Below are 11423 nucleotides of genomic sequence, written 5' to 3' on the forward strand. Positions count from 1 at the left end.
AACTGTTCAACACCGGCTGCTTTGGGAATTTATTTGTTTGAGGGTTCTTTATACATTTATACTAATTCTGACATCCAAATTTTAGTTTTATGCCTGATTTTATTTTCAGTAATTTTAAAATTGTTTCACTTAATGTTAGGGGTTTACGAGACAGCATTAAAAGAAAATCTATTTTTATTTTTGTTAGACATACTAACGCGAATATAATTTTCTTACAAGAGACACATTCATGTGAAAATGATGTTAGGTGGTGGCGATCTCAGTGGGGTGATCAAATTTTCTGTTGTCATGCTTCTCATCATTCAGCAGGTGTCGCTGTTCTGTTAAATAAGTTCAAAGGTGATGTGTTAGAATCGGTTAATTCACCAGAAGGGAGATGGATACTGATAACTGTTAAGTTGGATAATTCAGTTTTTATCTTAGTAAATGTTTACGGTTATAATTCATCAGTCCAAGCCAAAAATATGTCCACAGAGTTATCTAACGCTATTTTAGTTTTACAAAGAAAATATAAAGACGTTTTTTTGTTAATCGGAGGCGATTTTAATGATGTCCCAGATGACTTAATAGATCGCTTCCCCCCTCATTCTTCATCATCTTCAAAATTTAAACTTACAAATTTCTTGTCCTCTCATCTGTCTGTTGTGGATATTTGGAGATTTTAAAATTTTAGTGATAAATGTTACTCCTGGAGCAATTCCTCTAGATCGTTACAATCAAGGATTGACTTATGGTTGATCAATCCTGAATGTATTCAATATGTTACAGAAAATTCATATACTTATGCTCCCCTTACAGATCATAAAATGATTGTTCTATCTCTCTCTGGCTCTAAAATTAATAATAAAAGTCTGCGGGGATATTGGAAGTTAAATAATAATTTGCTGAATAATGAAAATTTTAATAAGCAGGTTAAAGGTATCGCACAACACATTTTTGCCAATAATCAAATGTCACATTCTAGCAAATGGGAATTATTTAAGTCTAAAGTTAGACAGTCAGCCATATATTTTAGTAAACAAGTTAAAAACAATAATTTGAATAAGGAACAGTCATTGATGAATGAGTTAAATATTTATTTAAAAAAAGATTATCTGACAGAGGATGAAAAAATTAGATCAGAAACTATAAAATCTGAAATTGACCAAATTTACGTTGATACTGCAAAAGGTGCTTTTATTTGTTCAAGAGCCAAATGGTTAAGCAAAAGGAGAAAAAAATACAAGTTACTTTTTTTCACTAGAAAAGCGGAATTATAAAAGGCAAATGATTTCCTCACTTAAAATTGATGATGTTATTACTTCAAATCCTAAGTTAACTTCAACGTATGTAGAGTCCTTTTATTCCCAATTATAAATCTGTATTTCAAAAGGATAAATGTTATAATTTTTTTGAATCTGTTAAATCTTCTGTCTCTCCTATTTCACCTCAATTTAAAGATACTTGCGAAGAAAATCTGAGTAAGCTTGAGATGGAAATAGCAATACGTTCAATGAAAAAAAATAAGTCTCCAGGTTCAGATGGTCTTTCAGTGGAGTTCTATCTGCATTTTTGGAATATAATTAAAAATCCTTTATTTGAAATGTAGAAGGAATCTATTGAGCTAAAGGAGTTACCAACCTCTTTGAAACAAGGATTAATAACCTTGCTTCCTAAACCTAATAAAGACCTTATGATTTTAGACAACTGGCGCCCAATAACACTACTTAATGTAGATTATAAATTATTATCTTTGATTTATGCAAAACGCTTAAAGGAAGGTCTAAATGAAATTATTAGTGAGTATCAAACTGGTTTTATGGCTGGGCGACACATAAGTTGGAATATTAGATTGATTCTGGATTTGTTAGATTATTCTAATTTGATTGAATCTGAAGCATTACTACTTTTTCTGGATTTTCATAAAGCTTTCGCAACTATTGAGCATCAATTTATGTTTATGGCATTAAAATATTTCGGTTTTGGGGACATGTTTATTTCTATTATGGAATTGTTTCATAGAGATATCAATAGCTCAATAAATTTATACCCAAATACTTCTAAAAGGTTCCCCATATGTAGAGGAGTCCGTTAAGGATGTCCTATTGCTGCTTTTTTATTTCTTCTTGTTGTAGAGTTCCGGTCTATTTATGTTTTAAAATCATCAGCAATTCAAGGTATTACCATATTTAATAAAGAAATAAGGATATCTCAACTTGCTGGTGATACCGTTCTTTTTCTAAAAGATAAAGATCAGTTACCTGCAGCTTTGCAATTAGTAAAGGATTTCTCTATTGCATCTGGATTAACTTTAAATGTGACAAAATGTGAAATTATATCACTAAAAAGTTTATGTAATATACCTGTTAAAAAGACGGTAAAATATTTAGGAAAAAGTATAACAAAAAGTTTATCAGAGAGACAAGATTTAAATTTTTCCCCTAAAATAAAAAAGCTCAAGGTATATTTAATAACTGGCTTCAAAGGGATTTATCTATTATTGGCAGAGTTTTGTTGACTAAAGTAGAAGGTGTGTCTAGATTTGTTTACCCGGCTCTATCCCTTTTTGTTCAAGATGCTATTTGTAAAAAAATTAATGATTTATTTATACAATTTGTTTGGAGAAACAGACATCATCATTTAAGAAAGGAAGTAATTAAGGGCCAAGAAAAGATGGGGGATTTAAACTTTTAGATTTTTTGGACTTAAATTATACTTTTAAAGTTAAATGGCTTAGGAATTGTTTCAAGAGTTCCCACTTAGATATGCTTGGCACTTATAGCAGGTTTGGCATGCTGTCCCGGGAGAGAACCCTGAGCTCGGAGATATTTGAGCCCAGGGCTCCCGCCCGGTCTAGAAGCATATCAGGAGAACCGAGATCAGGTAGGTCTCGATCGCCCCCCTTTAGAAGGGGAGAAAAAGGAGGAGATGGGGTCGAAGGGGGGATTCTTCCAAAACGAAGATAGTGCAATAAGGAGAAAGTGATCCATTTATATTAAGCTAGGATCATTCTGATTGGATTATTACTGATTACGGATGAGTGGCCAGCGGTGCACAATCATATCACGTGCTCCTCTCAAAATTAGTTTATGAAACTTCACTTATTGAAAGCAGATTCAATTTGGTTTTTTATACCATATAATATTTTCAAAAAGGTTGGAGGATTGCGTTTTTTACTAACATGTGATTACTCTGTTAAAAAACTACCGGTAACATTGTCCAATTTTTATCAACAAGCTCTTAGAGCATGGAAGTTGTGTTATGTGCACAATTTCTCACCCCATAAAGCAATTTTGTGGAATAATTCTCATATAACTGTTAATCGGAAATCTCTCTACCTACAAAATTGGACAGATAAAGGTATTTGTTTCTTATCTGACATTTTGGACCAATCAGCTAAATTACTTTCTTACAAAAATTTTATGGAAAGATGGTCATTCCCTATTAAATTTAAATAATATAACTATGTAACAAAAGCCATCCCCTCTGGTTTATTAATACTAACGAGAAGTCATATGTCTTCATATAGTATCAATATTAATAGAAATGATCCTGCTCTTTACTTAAATGGGGTAGACTTTTGTAGTAAAAAATGTAAAAACAAAGTTATTATATTAATATTTTTCAAAAATAGAGCATTACAACCTAGAGGAAAATTTTTTTGGAATGTATATTACAGGTTTTAGTTGCAATTTGACCCCCAAAGACGTTATTTTTTATTTTGTTTCAAACAATTTATCTGTGGAATTTTTATTGAATCTTTTAATTTTGTTAGGTAAATTTCATGTTCATAAATGCAGGTTAAATAACTCTAAACCTTGTTTAAAGGTTGCTATTGCAGACTTTCATTTGTATATAGAATCGCTCCAATATATTAAGAGCGAAAAATGTATAAATACAATTATTGTGGCAAAGGAGCTGAAGTTAATTGATTAGTACTCTTGCTGTTAATTGGTTAAGTTAAAATATTATCATTGTAAAGATCTCTGTTAAATTGTCTTTTTATTTGTTTAATTTATGTAATTTATTTTAATTTGTTATTAGTTACTTTTGTATTTTTTGGATGTCATGTTTAAATTGTATATTTGTTGTTCAATAAAAAAAAAAAAAAGAACGCACAAGTAGGCGCGGCCAACAGTCGCCATTTTGTTGAGAGGGTGCTCGCTGCAGAGCCATTTGAGGAGAGGTGAGCTCCAGAGAGGGGGAGCATGAGCTGTCGCTCCTCCTCCTGTAAGCTGTTTTAATGCGTACACCAACCCCACCCCTAACCCTACCCCCAGTGACATCACTCGTAGAAGAAGTGCAAAAAAGGTGGAGCTCAAGCTTAAGCTCCCCCTCTCTGGAGCTCACCTCTCCTCAAATGGCTCTGCAGCGAGCACCACTTGATTTTGTTCGCGCGTCATCACACCCACGGCGGGAAACCATACAAGGGCAAAGAGGCGGAGAGTGAGCGGAGCTACAGACGCAGGCTGCATTTTGCTTGGACCTGGTTTGACACACTTTACTTTGGGAGAAATGCTTAATACTTTATCACTTGTCACTCGTTTGTATTCTGACCACATGTGCTTGGTTGTACACTATATCAATAAAGTGTTTAGTCTTTTAAAAATACTGTAGTAATACATTGAACCACTAAACATTGTTCTTATGACGTTTCTCAACAGGAGGAAAACTCGAATTACATCCAAACACTTCAGATATAGTCCGTGTTAGTTAATGTAAGACTATTGATGAAATCCAGCATAACACTGTATGACAACGCTTCAGATGACTGTTCTAGAGCCTACAGCTAATCAATTCGTCAGATTCTGAAGTGCATTACAGCTTTAAATATAAATATAAACGATAAATGATCTTAAATAAAACAAATACATGCATAGAGATGGTATATAAGTATATAACTTTACTCACATGGGAAACGGAGGCCACGTGAATGTTTTGTGATCACAATTAAGTGCACTCAGCACCTAGGACCTAGCTGTCACTCAAGTGGCCACGCCCTTAATTATGCAAACTTAATATAACTGAATATAAAGGAAACGGATGAGTTATAAAAAAATTCACCCCCCTCACAGTTGTCATAAAGGGTAATATTAGCTGTATTAACCAAAATCTTTTTTTGTACCAGGCTGTAAACACCTTTTTTCTGCTGTAAAGTTGGCCATTCTAACAGTGGGCTCAATTGAAATTTGCTCTGTTTTGGAGCCAGGAGCGGCCAGGACTAGCGGAATTTCGGATGAATTGCAGTTTTAGTTACTTCCGTATTGGCTTCCTGAGAGAGAGCGGGAGGTTGCCGCTTGGTTGTCACATAGTGTTAAAAAAAACCCCGCCACTGCACGGTCAATCCCGCAACTGCATGGTCATCATTCATTCATTCATTTTCTTGTCGGCTTAGTCCCTTTATTAATCCGGGGTCGCCACAGCGGAATGAACCACCAACTTATCCAGCAAGTTTTTACACAGCGGATGCCCTTCCAGCCGCAACCCATCTCTGGGAAACATCCACACACACATTCACACACACACTCATACACTACAGACAATTTAGCCTACCCAATTCACCTGTACCGCATGTCTTTGGACTGTGTCTCGCTACGACCTTCTGTCTCGCTACGAACCAACTCGCTCCTTAAGATCTCAAAATTCAGGGCTTCTGGTAGTACCTAGAATAGCAAAATCAAGTAAAGGAGGTCGAGCCTTCTCTTTCATGGCTCCTACACTCTGGAATAGCCTTCCTGATAACGTCCGAGGCTCAGACACACTCTCCCTGTTCAAAACTAGATTAAAGACCTATCTGTTTAGTAAAGCATACACTCAATGCATCACCTAGCGGGTTCCACACTGGCTTCTGCATCTTGCTTATATACACTATGAACAGCAGCTACGCTAATTATTCTCTTTATTCTCTATTTTCACCTTGGGATACTCATCCCGAGGTCCTCAGATTAGGCGGAGTCACTGATTGGATCCAAGACCAGCGACGTGAAGATCCCAAGGATTCCATATCCGGGACCAGGCCATATCCTGAGCTGCTGCTGCGCTGATGGTCATGGGGAGTGGAGAACATGAGTCTGATTCCAGCGACGCTCCAGGGACAGACGAGTCTTCATTGAGGCCATCTTCCAGCCTCCACCACGGTGACTGAAGCTCTGCACAAGACTTTTGGCCAGCGGAGAAATTAAAATGGTCGTGCCCAACTGAGTCTGGCTCTCTCAAGGTTTTTTTTCTTCACTCCCATCAGGTGAAGTTTTTTTTCCCTCTCCGCTGTCGCCACTGCCTAGCATTGTTCAGGATTGGTAGAGCTACGCATCGATGAATTGGCTCTTCAGTGTTTGAACTCTCAGTAATGATTAAATCACACTGAACTGAGCTAAACTGAACTGAACTGAACTTAAACACTAAAACCTGAACCACACTGTTCCAGTTACTGAACCACACTGTTCCAGTTACTATGACCATTTATGTGAAGCTGCTTTGACACAATCTACATTGTAAAAGCGCTATACAAATAAAGCTGAATTGAATTGAATTGAATTGTGGGGGAAACCGGAGCACCCGGAGGAAACCCACACGAAGGCAGGGAGAACATGCAAACTCTACACAGAAACGAAAACTGAGCCAAGGTTCGAACCAGCGACCTTCTTGCTGTGAGGCGACAGCACTACCTACTGCGCCACTGCCTCGCCCTGGTCATCATTCATTCATTCATTTATTCATTATTTTGAGGAGCTGAAGCTGATGAGGTAATAGTACAACTGTTTCGCCAAACTGAATAGTTTTAACTAGTGATGAAGTTTAATATTTGTTTTTACAGTATAAAATGGGTGGTTTTAGTGAAATAAAACTACCAATTAATAAAATGTGCATCATATCAATGGAAATACATGCAAATTAGTCTAAAAAACGTACTAGCTTCCTAGATATGATACAGATATCTAGAAATATCCATCTAGATATGGTATAGCCAGTCACATCTGCTTCTGTAATAGTTAAATCACAGTGAGTTCATGCATCTTATTTTATAGCTATATTCTACTGCAAAATGCTATGTCAGTTAGCATCGGATTATAAATCGACTTTCTTATGGAAATACCTAAGATGACTGGAAGAACACATATAGACCATTTATTGTTGCTATCGTGTAAATGATCAGTTAAAGCCTTTTTATCTTTATTCAGATCTTATTTTCATTCAACTACAGCAAAGCTGCATGCCTTCTTTAGGGATTTCCTGGAATTTTCTACTACTTTTGTGAGGCATATATGGATTTTTTGCTCAATTAAGAATGAATCAGGCATTACATGCATTTAAAGTGCTACAAATCCCACATCAACCTATTTTGAGGAAATCTGAAAAAAAATAAAAATAAAAATCTCCCTCTAAAGAAATTTAAAGTAAACACATTTCTAGCACTTAGATCTTTATTTTAAATTTGTACTATTTTTGATACAATTGTTATTATATCAATAATAGTAGCCAATTGATTATTTATATTTTGCAAGGTATTGAATTTAGAAATTCCAGTATCTTGACGACATTACACCTTAGTGTAATGAACATGTTTGTAGTTTTTGTATCACATTGGATAACCATATACTCCTTAATATTTTCAGCATTTCAGGGGGTTCTTTGGAGATAAGCCCGTTATCCCTGCAACACTTAAAAAGGTGTGTCAATTTTACCATGAGACGGTGGAAGCAAAACACAATGTAACCCGGATAACCCAGGTTACTAGTTGGTAGTACACAGCAATAGAAAAAATAGAAATACCCTTATAAATATGAGAAAAAACACTGGGAGAATACTCGATTAAATAATATACATTAAAATTATTTATTTATATAAATAATTTATAAAAGAGTATTATACAGCATTCAAGGGAGTAGTGCTTTAGAATGACATCATCGTGCCTTCTGCTATAGCAGCAGAACAACTTTACAAACAATAACAAATCTCTCTTGTCTGTTAGTTTGTGTTTACTGTTGCTATGGTGATTCAGTGTTTGCAAGGGAGTGAGAGAAGTAAGTTGTTATTGTATTATCAGTAGAAAATTATTAGATTTATATCTTTTAATGTTCTAAATTCGTATTAACTGTGCAATTTTACCATTAATAAGATGCTGCAATGATTTATGTGTAACGAAATAAATATGTACCATGTTAATAGTTTATTATTAAATCCTGCTTTAATGGGAGTGCAGTTCCTGCTAGTTCGCCGGTGGCGCTATTGCGCACAGAGTCTGTGTATAGACTGCAGCAGAGTTAGGGAGAACTGCTGTGGGTGAGTCGGGTTTGTGTTAGCTCCACACTAAAATATAAAAATATAATTTTAATTATTGATTGGATGCAGCTTTAAAAGTCTATCACACTTTATATACATTTATTGATCGACAGAGTGGGTTTTCTTGTCATATTTGTTTGATTTTGATACTTTTAATCTCATCTTAATATTCTCCCCCATGTGCTTATACAGCAAGTGCTAATGGAGTTATAACGTTATGTGTTTTAGATGTGGATGCTAAGTTAAACCGTGTTGATCTCACTGTTACTGCTCTGTGTGCAGGTAATTTTCTATTATATTTTGTGTTAAGGTATTAAATGTGTTTATTCAGTGATATTAGTTAAGCATTTTCTGTATTTTTATATTTCTGTCTTTGTTTTATATAATAATAATATAAGCTTTTAGTATAGACTGCAGCAGAGTTAGGGAGAACTGCTGTGGATGTGGATGCTAAGTTAAACCGTGTTGATCTCACTGTTACTGCTCTGTGTGCAGGGCAAAATAAAATCCTCCTCATCCGAGTCCAGTGTGTGTGTATTGCTGAAGGGTGAATGAAGTGGGTTCGGGAGTGAAGTATAAAGGTCATATTGGTGCCGTGACTCAGGACTTCAATCAAGGTGGTCGAAGATCATCCAAACATCGAACCGGTGGGCAAGTCTTCATCCTTCACTGCACAAGCCAGCAGCTAAGCTTTTTATTAGTTAATCCAGGACTTTATATCAAGGACTTTAAACAACAAACGGAAAAAAAGCACTGATAGATGGACTATCTAACAAGTTTACACCAAAAAGTGGTCTGGTATTATTGAAATTTTATAGCACATCAATTTTATGATTTTTTTTACTTTCTTTTTCACACTGAATGCACTAATTAATTGCTTATGGAGCACGCAAAGTTGACTAAATCCCATTATGTGGGCACTCCTGTTGGTATTGGTCGAGGAAGAGGTTTATTAGCAACACCAATTCCCTTTCCGGACATTAGCCCTAGCCCTACTATGTGTGGTGTAAACAATAATGTTGGGTTAGAAGCGAATGTAATTCATTGTCAGGATTCTAATGTGGACCCTGTTTATGTGAATTATACTAGTTCTGACAGTGCCCAGCCAATTAACACCTCAACCCCAGTCTCTGCCAATGACATGATAAGTCAGATGGGTAACATAGTACAGCCAGTAGGTCAACAGTTAGCGGATAGCATACTTACACACTTGAATTTGCACAGTCAAACAGAAGGGGCATCAAGGCATACTCAAACTGATCATGGTAGTAAATATACACCTGAGTAAAAGTCCATGTTAAATGCTTCAAAGATCCAAGTAGTACGGCAAAGGGAAATTAGAGACCCTCCGACTTTCAGAGGCGACAAAACAGCCAAAGATGTTGTTAAAGTGGGAATGCTGTCAAGCAGTTTGGATATCAAATCAAATCCTGATGCAGTTTACACTATAATACAAAAGCATTTCAGTTGCCAACAGTATTCTCCTATTCCGTTATAAGATTTCTACACTACACTTCCAGAACCTCAGGAGGATCCCTTCGATTACTGGCTGCGTTTAAACCGTGCTGCTGATATCACAGTTGAGTGTCTAAAACAACAAGGAAAGGTGCTAGACAATCAATTAATCGAAGTCACTCGCATGTTCATTCGGAATTGTCCAAATTCAGAGCTTGCACTGACATGTCGCTCAAAAACCATCGACAAATGGACAGCTCATGAAGTGCGCTGATGAATAACTAATACTGATGAATAATAGTAGCAATGCACAGGCTACTAAGCAGTATGGAAAAGAAGCAACATGCCCAGAATTCCGGGTTTGAATGATTCACCATGCCTAGTGTGCAAAGACCCCTCACATTCTGCTTTTACTCACTGTAGAGATAACAGGCTGTGCTTTCTGTGCTTCTCATCTGGCCATGCCAGAAACAAGTGTCCAAAGGAAAGGAGAAATTCTACCTCAGTTAATCAGCAGGCAAACTAAATGATCTACGTGTGAGGGAGGATCACGTAGATCTTAAGAGTGAATCTCCCATAACTGATTTTGATGATGTAATGGATTATGAGTCTTTATGCCAAATGATCAGTGAAACATCTCCACATAAAACTGTTATATTTCAGGGGGTGCAGAAAGTTCTAAGAGTTGATAGTTTGTTCCACACGTCTGTTTCAGTTGAAAAAGATCTTATCCTTAAATCTTTAATCGATAGCGGATCAATGGCGTGTACTATTAGCGAGTCCACTGAAAAAAAGCTACTGGAAAGCAACCCAACAATTACCAGTCAGTCAGCACAAGACATTGTTATAGTTGGTTGTGGTGGTCACCATATTACCCCTACCGCAGTTTATGATCTCAAAGCTACAGTGTACGGCTGCCCCATGTTAATTCCTGCTATGGTTGTGCCTGGACAAACTGAAGAGATGATTTTGGGCACAAATGTCATAAAGGGCCTTTTGATGCATTTGAGAGAAACTAATGGCTACTGGAGGCTCATGTCTAAGTCAAATGACAATGAGAGTGATGAATGCTCTATGTTTTTATCTCTTCTCTCTAATACGGAAAGATGGAGAGGAGAATCCATACCAAACAAAGTTGGTACTGTAAAGTTACACAGGAGTGTTGTTTTAGAGCCACAGACTGAACATCTGGTTTGGGGTAAGCTGCCGCAGTCTACTGTCTTGTCAGTTGGCAGTACTGTTGTTGTAGAGCCGACAATGTTCAGATCAAGACCGAGAAACATACTGGTTGGGAGGATCATAACACCACTATGGGGAGATGGTTCTATCCCCTTAAAAGTCATCAACCCCACTAATTGCAGAATTGTGTTAAAGAGAAATGCAAAAATAGCTGATGTGTCACCTTGTATTGCCATTCAAGATTTACTGCTGCCAAGACAGATTCACTCAAATTTGTAGTGTACTGAAAAACCCTTACCGGTTAGGTCAGAGGATGAGATGAAGCAGGTCTTGAGTGACTTGAATCTTGGGGACCTTGATTTGGAGTCATGTGAAGTGTCAGCTCGCTGGAAAGACAATTTTTTGAGCATTATTGAGAAGTATGAGTCTGTTTTCTCTAGAGACAAAATGGATTGTGGAGAGGCAATAGGATTTGTCCATCGAATTAACCTCACTGATGAAAAGCCTTTTCGTTTTCCATACAGGCGTGT

Source organism: Danio rerio, chromosome 7 (genome assembly GCF_052040795.2).
Source record: "Danio rerio strain M-AB ecotype USA chromosome 7, GRCz13ab, whole genome shotgun sequence".
Taxonomy (NCBI): domain Eukaryota; kingdom Metazoa; phylum Chordata; class Actinopteri; order Cypriniformes; family Danionidae; genus Danio; species Danio rerio.